The sequence below is a fragment of the Galeopterus variegatus genome, unplaced genomic scaffold (genome assembly GCF_000696425.1).
Source record: "Galeopterus variegatus unplaced genomic scaffold, G_variegatus-3.0.2 Scaffold6048, whole genome shotgun sequence".
NCBI classification, from domain to species: Eukaryota; Metazoa; Chordata; class Mammalia; order Dermoptera; family Cynocephalidae; genus Galeopterus; species Galeopterus variegatus.
The window spans coordinates 56,795-67,935 of record NW_007732159.1 but is presented as its reverse complement, the minus strand read 5'-3'; the positions used below and the strand labels follow the sequence as shown (position 1 = coordinate 67,935).

The following is an 11,141-nucleotide window of genomic DNA, read 5'->3' as shown; positions in this document are numbered from 1 at the left end:
TATACGAAGTTATACGACGCTCCGCCCCCGACCCGCCCAAGCGGCTTGCAGGGTCTGGGCGCCCGGAACCGCCCCGTCCGGCTTGCGGGTGTGCACGCCCGCCTGTGCGCATCCCTGCATCCGTTCGTTCCTTCTGGCATCTGACATTTACTGAATGCATCCTATGCAGGTGCCAGGATGATGGGATGAAAAGGGACCCGTCGCTCCCCAAGGCCGCAGTCACGTAAACCCGGCCCGGAGTGGGAGGGTCCCGGGACTGCAGGCAGCACGTGCGGGGCCGGGCGTGGGTGGGCCGGAGCGGCTGCCAGACCCCGGCGCGTCCTCATCTGTCACCCCGCCCACAGCCTCGCTCGCCACAGCACTGACCTGTGTGTCGTTATATTTCGTGGCTACTTGCTGGTCTGTTTTGTTGATTGTGGCAACCCCAGTAGTTCCTGGCACGTAGTAGGCCTCAGATAAACGGGTGATGCATGAACGAAGCGTGCGCCCCTCCGTTCTCCGACTCCCCCTGCGCCTCCGGGATTCGCATGCCTGGTCCGGCAGGACGCGGCTGGAGAGTGGGGTCCTGGAGGCGGAGTGGGGGAGGTCCCCGCTGAGCACGATGAGCCCTGTTTCCCTGTCCGGATCAGGACCCACTGTCAGAACAGCTCACAGAAGGGGGGCTTATGGGGCTAAACCTGCTCTGCGAGACAGAAGCTCGGAGGGGCAGAGGAAGCAGGGGTCCCGCGAAGAGGAGACGCTGTCCTGATCTTGGAACCTCAGCCCGGACGCCTGCTGCCCAGACAGCCCTCTCCCTCTGCAATATTTGAGAAAAGGGAATTTTTCAGCCAGCCAGGCTCTCCCCCGCTCCCTCCCCACCCCGTGTTGGTCTCCGTAGCAGCGTTAGCCTGCCATGGTTTCTGCTGACTTAGCGGCTGGTCACCTCCCAGAGCTCTGGGATACGGTACTGACACTCGTTGGCCTGGCCCCCAAGGAAAGGCGTGAGGGGGACCACTCTCCGTCACTGCCCAGCCCACACCTGGGCAAAGCCTCCACCTTCATACTCGGAGACACCTTTGATACAGGACCGGCGTGTGTGGAGCCTACTGAACAAGGATTTGCAGATATCACAAGAGTTTCAGGACACAGAAAAGGGAAAGAGTTCAGCGTCTCATCTAAAGATCCCTAGAGGCCATAGCGCCTCATGGTAAGTCCCTTGACTGTGCTGTAGGCCTGGCATTTCATCCCCTTGCTGCGGTTGGCTCCCTCCCAGTAGCTGGTCCCTTCTCCCAGCATCTTCCCACACCCCATCCTCGGTCACAGGACCCCTAAACTTTAAAATTCCTTAAACTTAAAATCTAAAAAAAGGAATATCTTCATCTAAAAAGACGCACCTTTATCTTATGCACAACGTCTTGGCACCTCGACTTCCTTCCTGAACAGGCTTCCTGTGCCATTTGTAGAGCCCGGGTCATCAGTCACCAAAAGCAGTTCACCAGCATCAAATTTGCTGAATGGCCAGTTCACCAAGTTATGGAGAAACCTGCCACCTCCTATCCCCAAAGTGTTAGTTGCACCTTTTTTTAGGGGCTGCATCTACCCCAGCCCCTGTACCTGTGGTACACAGTGGTGATGCAGAACTGTCCACAACAGTTTATTTGGTGGCTCTGAACATGAACAAAGGTGGGAGTGGAGATAGAACACATTTTTTAAAAAAAATTCTAAATAATTGAAGTTAGTTGTTCAGCAAATTGATATTCAGGGGGTTAGCTTTTATTTGGCTTTTGGCTATGTGGTCATTCTATGAACTGGCTTTTGGGAACTAGCCAGCTAGTTTTCCCAAATGAATCAGCCAGCTTCCAGCAAAGGGAAATTGTGCTGACCATTTGGCTATGTGGTCATTCTATGAACTGGCTTTTGGGAACTAGCCAGCTAGTTTTCCCAAATTAATCAGCCAGCTTCCAGCAAAGGGAAATTGTGCTGACCACTCCTCCATGTGAAAATGGCCGCAATTTCCAACATCTTTTCTGATTTTCATTATGATTTCTTTTTCCATCTATGGAAAAAAGAATTATTTAAAAGTACTTTTTGATTTCCAAATGTGAGTCTTTTTTGGAAGTTATTATTTTGTTTTTGAATTTTGCCTTATAGTCAGAGAATGTAGTATGTGATGCTGACTTTTTAGAATTTTCTGAGACATGCTTTGTGGCTAAGTATACAATAAAGGTTTGAAAATGTTTCATGTTTGTGTCAAAGGAATATGCATATCCTAACATTGCTTGTAAGGGCCTAGTTAAAGCTATTAAATCAATATTTGTATCTTCTATAGCTTATCATCTTTTTGTCTTTTCAAAATATATGTTACTGAAAGAGATGTGTTAAAATCTCGTATCAAGATTATGCATTTGTTAATTTCTCCCTGTATATGTGACAATTTTTGCTTTATATGTTTGGAGGCTATGTGCATACAAATTTAGAATTGTAGTATTTTTCTGGAGAGTTGTTTATTTTATCATTATGAAGTAACACTCTTTATCCCTAATCCTTTCCTCTTTTGTTCAGTTATCCTTACCACTTGTGTTGCTTGTAACAAAATACTTGAAACTGGGTGATTTATAAAAAAAAAAAAAAAAATTATTATTTACAGTTTCTGAGGCTAGGAAGTCCAAAGTCCATCTGGTGGTGGTGACAGTGACCCTGGGGTCTTACATTGCAAGATGGTGAAAGCAGAGAGAGCAAGAGAGAGACAGACTCTCTCCTTTGAAAGCCCTCAGAACCACACCCCTGACCACCATTATTAATCCATTCACTATGGCTGGGTCCTATAATCCAATCACTTTTTCAAGGCTCTACCTTTCAATTACTGTAATAGGATTTTCCACTCTCTTAACAGTCACAGTGGGGCTAAGTTTCTAATACATAAAACATGGGGGACGCAATTCAAGCTGCAGGGAGTTTTGGGGGGACATAATTCAATCCACTCCACCATTGCTTCATCATTTCTTCCTTTGACTGTTTTGCTCGCCATAGACAGTTCTTGCTTAGCTCTGTCTTTCCTGTGTCTGGCATTGAGTAAGAATCAAATAATTCTTGAATGAACGAATGATTCCATGGATGAATGGATGGGTGAGAGCCACTGCTCTGATGTAAGTAAACATTGTGAAGATAGAGCAGAGTCAAAGAGCTTATGCCTCTGTAGGGGAGATGGATGAGGGACTGTGGTGTGCCCAAGCTGGCTTCCAGTGGAGAGTCACTTGGTAGCATATCTTCCCAACTCCATTTTCAGCAATCTCATATTTGAACCTTGAAATTGGCCATGGGTAGAATTATTTACACTGTGAAATTGGAAGACTTTATTACAAATCATACCTCTCCCTGACCCTCATCATCTCTACAAGTTGGTGGTTAAACATTTATTAGAACACCACTGATTTGGGGTCATGAAAACATGTAGAAAAAGTGAAACTAAACTAGGCTGTGTAGAACAAAACCCTTGGTATGTGAATAAAAAGCCAGAATTGAAGAAACTTACTACTCTGGGACTGCAGTGCTCAGTGATGGGGTTTTAAGTTACCCCCTGACTTTTCCCCAGATTTAGGGAGGCTCAGTAGTCTAATATTTAGGATTAGAGAGGGGAGCTGAATCTTCCACACCAGCTCCAGTGAGCAAAACTGAAGGAAAGCAGGGGGCACCTGGATTTGAACCAGGGACCTCTTGATCTGCAGTCAAATGCTCTACCCCTGAGCTATACCCCCTGTTGTAGGTGTGGGCCTAAGTAATACCTTTTACCTGTGCAGCCATGCCCAACATTCCTATAAAATTTTGCTACAGATATTCATTCAGTCTGGGCCTCCTGGAAGCTGCCAAGCCTGCCTTACTACAATTTTACGCATTCCTCTCCCTTTCCCTTTCTGGAAAAGTATTGACACTGACATTTATAGCTGGAAGGGCCTTCAGAGTCACCAGTTTGTGCCTTTCACCATAAGCATCTGACAAAAGAGATTCAAGATTAATGTTTTTCCCAAGTACACCCAGCTCCTTTCCAACAGGTTTAGTACCTGAATCCACTCTTCCTGGTGCTAGGAGTGCTGCGCACTCCATCTGCAGGCAGCATACAGGCCAGCCCAGACCTCGGGTGACTGGTGAGATGTGAGAGCGGAGGGTGGGCTGGGTTCCCTCCCAGGTGTCTGGCTTGGGGATTTGGAGAGTTGGCAGTGCCAGTCACTGACACAGAGAACATAGAGGGAAGAGGGGGAAAAGTTTTTTAAATTATTGTTTATTTATTTATTAATATATATATTTTTTACATCCTAAGATGTTGCAGAGCAGTTGGGAGGAGGGGGGAGGGGAAAGGGGAAGGAAATAGGGTGGGAGAAGGAGGAAGGAGGTGGGGCGTGGTTGAGGCCATGGCAGGAGAGGGGGAAGAGTTAGAGTGTGGCCTTCCTGAGTGTGAGGTGCCTGTGAGGCCTTCTTGGGTGGAGGGAGATACATACTCGGCTGCCATATGCATCTTCTGTGCCAGGTATTGGTCTAAGTGTTTACAGATATTTATTGGCAACTGATTATTGTCATTGGAAGGTGGTTTAGATAGGTTGGTACAGGGGCGGAAGCCAGCCTGCCCTGAATTGAGGAATGAATGGGATTGACAAAACAGTTGTGAAGACAGAGCAGAGTCAGCAAACATCTTCTGTAAAGTGCTGGATAGTAAGCAGTTTTAGCTTCGTGGCCCAGACAGTCCACGTGGCAACTCCTCAGCTCGGCTGTTGTGTGGAAGCAGACACAGACAGTAAGTAAGTGAGCAAGTGTGTGCTGGTAAGACTTTATTTACAGAAGCAGGAAGCAGGTAGGACTTGGCCCCTGGGCTGTTGTTTGCGGACTTCTGATACCAAGCACACCTTCATGAGGAGTACCTAGGAAAGGGAGGGAAAGAGGCACAGGTTAGAAGGGAGGATGTGGGTGTGTTTGAGAGAAAGAGAAACAAACCACAAAAAGTTAAATCCCAGTAGAAGGCTGAGTGGGGCGAGGCCCCCAGAACCCTCGCTGGGAGCACAGTGGTTGGGAGCAGATCATGTGGGGCTCTGTCCTCTCTCTCTTCCTCTCACACAGGAAGATTCAGCATTATGCTGAACAGTCAGGTTCACTAACTCACTGCAGTGAGGGAGACTGCACACCAGAGAACCCTGGAGTGCTGCATCAAACTAAGGAATAGATAGGATTGGGAGGAAGGGTGGAGGCTGGGGGAAATTTCAGGAAGCAGCATTTTTACCAGCTCAAAGCAAAGCAAGGCCGTGGCTCAGGTCTGGGCTGCACATGGGCCAGGCTTCTGTTGCCCTGGACACTGCAAACTTAAAATCAATATGGAATGCTGAGTCCAGAAACCCCTTATCTGAAGTTTTTCAAATGGGGTGGAAGTTGAGGCTGACTCTCTTTGTCCAAGTGACTTGGATCCTCAAGGCAAAAGTGGGCTGTTTCAGCTCTAGAAGTTGGAAAAGGCAGAGAAATGCATTTTCCCCTGGAGTGTGGCCTTGTTGACACCTTGATTTTGGCCCAGCAAAACTGATTTTGGACTTTAGGCCTCTAAAACTGTAAGAGAATAACTGAGTTGTTTTAAGCTAAAAAAAAAAAAAAAAAAAAAAAAAAAAGTAATAGTAGTCTCTCAAGGAAGGGGATTGTTTCTTATGACATTTTAGAGCTTCAGTGTGTCCTGGAAGCAATAGTCTTTACTGTTAACTTTACAGCTAGATTTGTTCCTGCCTGATGTTATCTCAGCATATTTTTACTTTTTCAGCCATGTTTTGTGAAGAAAAATAGAAAGTAAAAAAGGTAGAAGTGACTTTGAACCAGGGACCTTTTGATCTGCAGCTGAATGCTACCCCGAGCTATAGTAACGTCTCTTAATTGGCACCTTCTAACTCTTGGCACCACATCCAGGACTCATCACTGCTTCTGCACATCAGGGAGTGGGCAGGCCTTCGGGATGGGTGAATTGTGTTTCCCAAGAAGATATACTGAAGCTGTGAAAGTGACTTGTTTATTTACTCACTTATTTATTATTATTTTTTCTTAACCACTAGACAACCAGGGATGTGACCTATTTAGAATTAAGGTCTTTGCAGATATAGTCAAGTTAAGATGAGTCATACTGGATTAGCGTGAGCCCTAATGCAATATGAGTAGTGTCTTTGTAAGAAGAGGAGAAGGGACACAGAGACACACACAGGGAAGAATGCCATGTGAAGGTGGAGGCAGAGACTGCAGTGGTGGTCTGCAACACAAGGAGGGCTAAAGATCACTGGCAACCACCGGCAGCTAGAAGTGGCAAGGAAGGACTGTTCCCTAGAGACTTCAGAGAGAGTGTGGCCCTATCAATGCCTCGATTTCAGACTTCTAGCTTCCAGAGCTGTGAAAGGATAAATTCCTGTTGTTCTTAGCTGCCCAATTTGTGGTCATTTGTTCTTGCAGCCCTAGGGATCAATTGTTTCACCTTTTGATTAGATGACATGGCCTCTTTTCCTACCAGAACCTCCTTCCTCTTTCCTCAAATGCCACACTCCCCTGGCTTGAGGCGGGGACCCTGCAGGGAGAGCCACTTTCCTTTATAGTGGGTAGAGACTTTGGGAGTCCACTAGGCCTTCTCACTTGGCAAAAGAAATGGAGCGGATTGCCAGAGCCATGCTGCTACTAGAACCCAGGCTGGATGTTAGTTGTACATCTCAGATCTGGGTCTGGAATCCTTTTTGTTCTTTTTAGGGCAAATGAAACTGCAGGAAGTTATCTCCAAGAATTTGAAGAGAAGTTGACCTCAAGGAAGAAAGAGTGAAAACCCACTGAGCTAATAAGAAGCATCTATGATGCACCTAAGAAATGGGTTGGGTTGTGCGTGTAGATTTTAATGAGGGAACATGGTGTGGTTTCAAGAATGCAAAACCTGAGGTCAAACCTGAGTAAGTTCTGGTACTTGAGCAGGTCACTTAACCTATTTGAACCTCACTTGTCTATTTCCGGATGAGCATGTTAACACCTAATTCACTGAGCCATGATGGGAATTAAGTGGGAAATTATTAAAGTGTGCAGTCACACACGTGGCATGTAGTATTGCCTCATAAAAACTGGTTTCCATCTATTTCTTTTCCATGTTCTTGTAGAAAAGCAAACGTCACCAATGTTTTTCTAGAATTGATCTAGGAGGAGATCCTTTATTGGGGGACCCGGATGTTCAGTCAGTGCAGATGGAAGGTTATAACAGGGCAGGGAGAGATCTCCAGTGATGCCACGCAGCCTCCAGGCTCACGCACCCTCTTCCTTCCCTCTTTATCCTCACTCTTGCACAGAAGCAGCACCTGACTTTGCCTTCTGTCTCAGAGAAAAGAGAGCCTATTGACGTTACCTCATTCATTTGTTTAACATTCAAGTATCTATTAGGCACCAGACCCTGTGCTAGATGCTGGGATAGAGCAGTGAACAAATTAAACCTTGTGCTTGGCCTCAGCTCCCGCATGCCCCACATTCCCCAAGGTTTCCATGTCTTTACGCATCCACACTCCATTTCTCCCTCTGCTCTACTGTGCTTTCCTTCTTAAAGATAACCCCTCCGGTATGCAGTTGCTTCCATTCACAGCCCCTCCCCACTTCAGCACCCCAAACCTCCTCGCAGCTCTCACTCCAAGGTTTCCATGTCTTTACGCATCCACACTCCATTTCTCCCTCTGCTCTACTGTGCTTTCTTTCTTAAAGATAACCCCTCCGGTATGCAGTTGCTTCCATTCACAGCCCCTCCCCACTTCAGCACCCCAAACCTCCTCCCAGCTCTCACCTCTTCCTCAGCCTCTCCCTCCCCATAGACGCACGCTAAGGCATATTGATCTCACCGAAGGCATGAACCAGATGGCAAGTCACTAAAACAACCTGGGGGCAGCAGAAACAAAAAGGGAGAATTTATTATCGTAACCGGTGATATCTCATGGAGCTTTGGGGCAGAAACAGCCTCAGATTTCTCTGACTACAGTGCTGAGAAAGGACTGGAAGGGGCCAAGAGTAGATGCTACTGTATTCCAGGAATAGCAAACTTTACTACCAATCACACTTTTTTCACTAGAAGATAGTAAATCAGGTGTGAAGTTAATGACAGATATTAAGTTGAGAGAGAAAAACAGAGCAAACTGTTGGTTGTTGCATTTCAGATGTACAGTGTGGCAGAGCGATTACTATCATATATACGAGGATACTTCAAAATGTTCATGGAAAGATTCGTATTACCTTTATTCATTTATTTATTTATTTTTGTGGCTGGCCGGTATTGTTTTATCTTCTAATGCTATTTGTCCACGAACTTTTTGAAGTACCCTCCTATGTGTGGACTGACAGATACTTTGCTTAATTCTGGGTAAATTATCGAGGAGCAGAGTTTGAATCAGCCTTTGGCGTATATGGTGCAGATGCAGGGAACATGCCTCTCAAGTCTTCTTTCTGCTTGTCACTGACAACCTGTGCCCCTGGAGAGGATACTTTCCATCTGAGTAACGTTTATGCGATGAGCCGTGTAGATGTTAGAAAGGGCATGCTGGGCTCAGTTCTGCCTCGCCTGGCTGTGTGCAGTGAGGAAGGGCAGTACCGCTCACAGGAGCTTGCTCCTGAATGCTCATCCACCCCACTGCTTCATTTGGGGGAAAAAATGTTTCTTCATCACTGTGGAAGGAAATACTGAAAATCGTAACTGATAGAATGGTGGCCACTAAACATACATCGTTTTAGTAACCTGGTCAAAGAAATGGGGAGTGGGTACATAATTCTGTATTTTCACACAAACTATATTGGCTGTTCAGAGTGCTTGCATGAGTTTTTGAAATGAGAGAGTGTAAGATCTGTGCACCATGCAGAAACCCTACACGTCAGGATGGCTCACCTCACAAAGACTGTGAGACAGAGACCAATGCAATCAAGCAAGAGGAGTTTATTTCCAGCATGCTGGGGTCACTCAGCATTCAAGACAAAAGTGACCCCGAGCCTTAAACACAAGAGCCTTTTATACAGTTTCTTAGATAGACTTTCACAATAGGATGAGTTGTTTACTGTTTACAGGTTATCAGAGGTGACCTTTGGATTTATTGGTGGGCTTTAGTGAGCTAGTACCCTGATAAGGGACAGTGCACTTCCAATCGTTTATCTTCCAGGTGGCTTTTAGATAAGGAACTGGTCAGTCAGTTCCTGGAACCGGGTGGTGTTTTACTCCCTTCCTGGAATTTAATGTGTCTGGGCCTGCCTTACTTAAAATGGTGTTAGTTATGTTTTCCCATCTTTAGCAAGCATTAAATACAGAAGCAAATTATGCATGTTAAAGTTATATTTTTTTCCTACAAGAGGAGATAAAAACTTTTCTTCAAAATGCTGATAAGACTGTCTATGACATAAGGGGCATGGCTCAAGAGGAATATCTCAGGTGTACATATATTTTGAATATCCAGAATCTATCACTTCAGGGCTTCAATATCATGGCTTTTTTGTTTGTTTGTTTGGTCGAGAAGACCTTTCTGTGACACACATAATTCTGCAGTTGAGCATTTAGCTTATTCTCTATGCTTGATGGCTCTCTACATTCATGGTACAGAAAGGCATCAATGGTGTGTTACTGGGCATATTTTAAAACCACATCTAAGTGCTACAAAGGAATCTAATGAAATACCTCCCAGAGCCTAAGAGTGTATTAGAAATTCATTTACATCCCATGTTGGAATGCTCAGCTCTCCAGATTGAAGGACTTTTCAACTTAGTATCTGAGTGAATACTGAAAGCAGTTGTGGACCTGGAGAGAAACTGAGACATGGTTTAAACAACAAAGAGTTTATTTGAGCAAAATATGAGTGCTGCAGCCCTGGACACACTCCAGGTTACTCTGGGAGGTGCTCCAGAGAAACAAGAAGTTTGGGCTTATAAAGGAGTAAAGACCAATCGGAAGGGGAGGTGGTTACAAACGTTGTTTGTCAAACATTACAATTGGTGCTAGTGTCTTAAAGTAGTCTTGGCAGTAAGGATTGGTTATAACAGTCTGTAAGACAGTCCTCAGCTAGAAATTTTTCAGTTTGACAGGAGGTATGTGAATTAACAGTCAACAGATGGTTGACGATGTATTGACTATTATTCTTCCAGGAGGTGTGACCTTTGTGATTGATTGGAAAAGTTCAAAAGTTCAGGGTGCCTTTGGATGTGATGTATTGCAAGAGTTCAAAAGTTCAGGGTGTCTTCAGATGAGACATGCCTGAAGCTCGAGCTGAAGTGGCCTCCTGACTCCATTTTGGGTGCCTTGACCAAATGACTGACTGGGTTTATTTAATATGAATACCCATAAATATTTGCCAGAGTCACCAAATACTTATGACCATTAAGCTTTAATTCTTAGGCATAGCAGAAATAAAGAATATGAAATGAGCTCTTTCTCTGCCTTGTGGTATATTATATACATAATGGAATATTATTTAGCCATGCAAAATAAGGAAATCCTGCCACTTGTAACAGTATGGATGTATAGCATGGTAACTATAGTTAATAATAATGTATCATATACTTGAAAATTGCTGAGAGTAAATCTTAATTGTTCTCACCACAAAAAAATAAGTATGTGAAATGAATATACTAATTAGCTTGATTTAAAAATTTCATAATGTAGGGGCTGGTCCCTGGCTCACTCAGGAGAGTGCGGTGTTCACCAAGGCCACAGGTTTGGATCCTGTATAGGGATGGCTGGTTTGCTCACTGGCTGAGTGTGGTGCTGACAACACTAAGCCAAGGGTTAAGATCCCCTTACTGGTCATCTTTTTAAAAAATTAATAAATAAAATAAAAAAATAAAAATTCCATAATGTGGACATATATCAAAGCATCAAATTTTACCCCGTAAATATATATCATTTTATTTGTCAATTTTATCTTAATAAGGCGAGAAAAAATAAGCAATGGTTTACCAAATTTTTAAAAAATGTAGTAAAGATCATAAATATTTAAGTGACATCTTTAATGCTCTCTCATGAGGCTCTAATTTATAGGATATAAAAAATCTAAAATGTTAAACTCTGATTACATAGAAATGAACAAATTATTATTATTATTTTTTTTTTTAAAGATGACTGATAAGGGGGTCTTAACCCTTGACTTGGTGTTGTCAGCACCACG

General features: G+C 44.4%; 1 non-coding gene across 1 annotated transcript; it reads right to left on the bottom strand.

Annotated features, from left to right (window-relative positions):
* Window positions 1-3,662: 3,662 nt before the first annotated feature.
* On the bottom strand, window positions 3,663-3,734 carry TRNAC-GCA. Its single transcript has one exon. It is a non-coding gene; the product is annotated as a tRNA-Cys (tRNA).
* Between the last annotated feature and the right edge of the window lie 7,407 nt (window positions 3,735-11,141).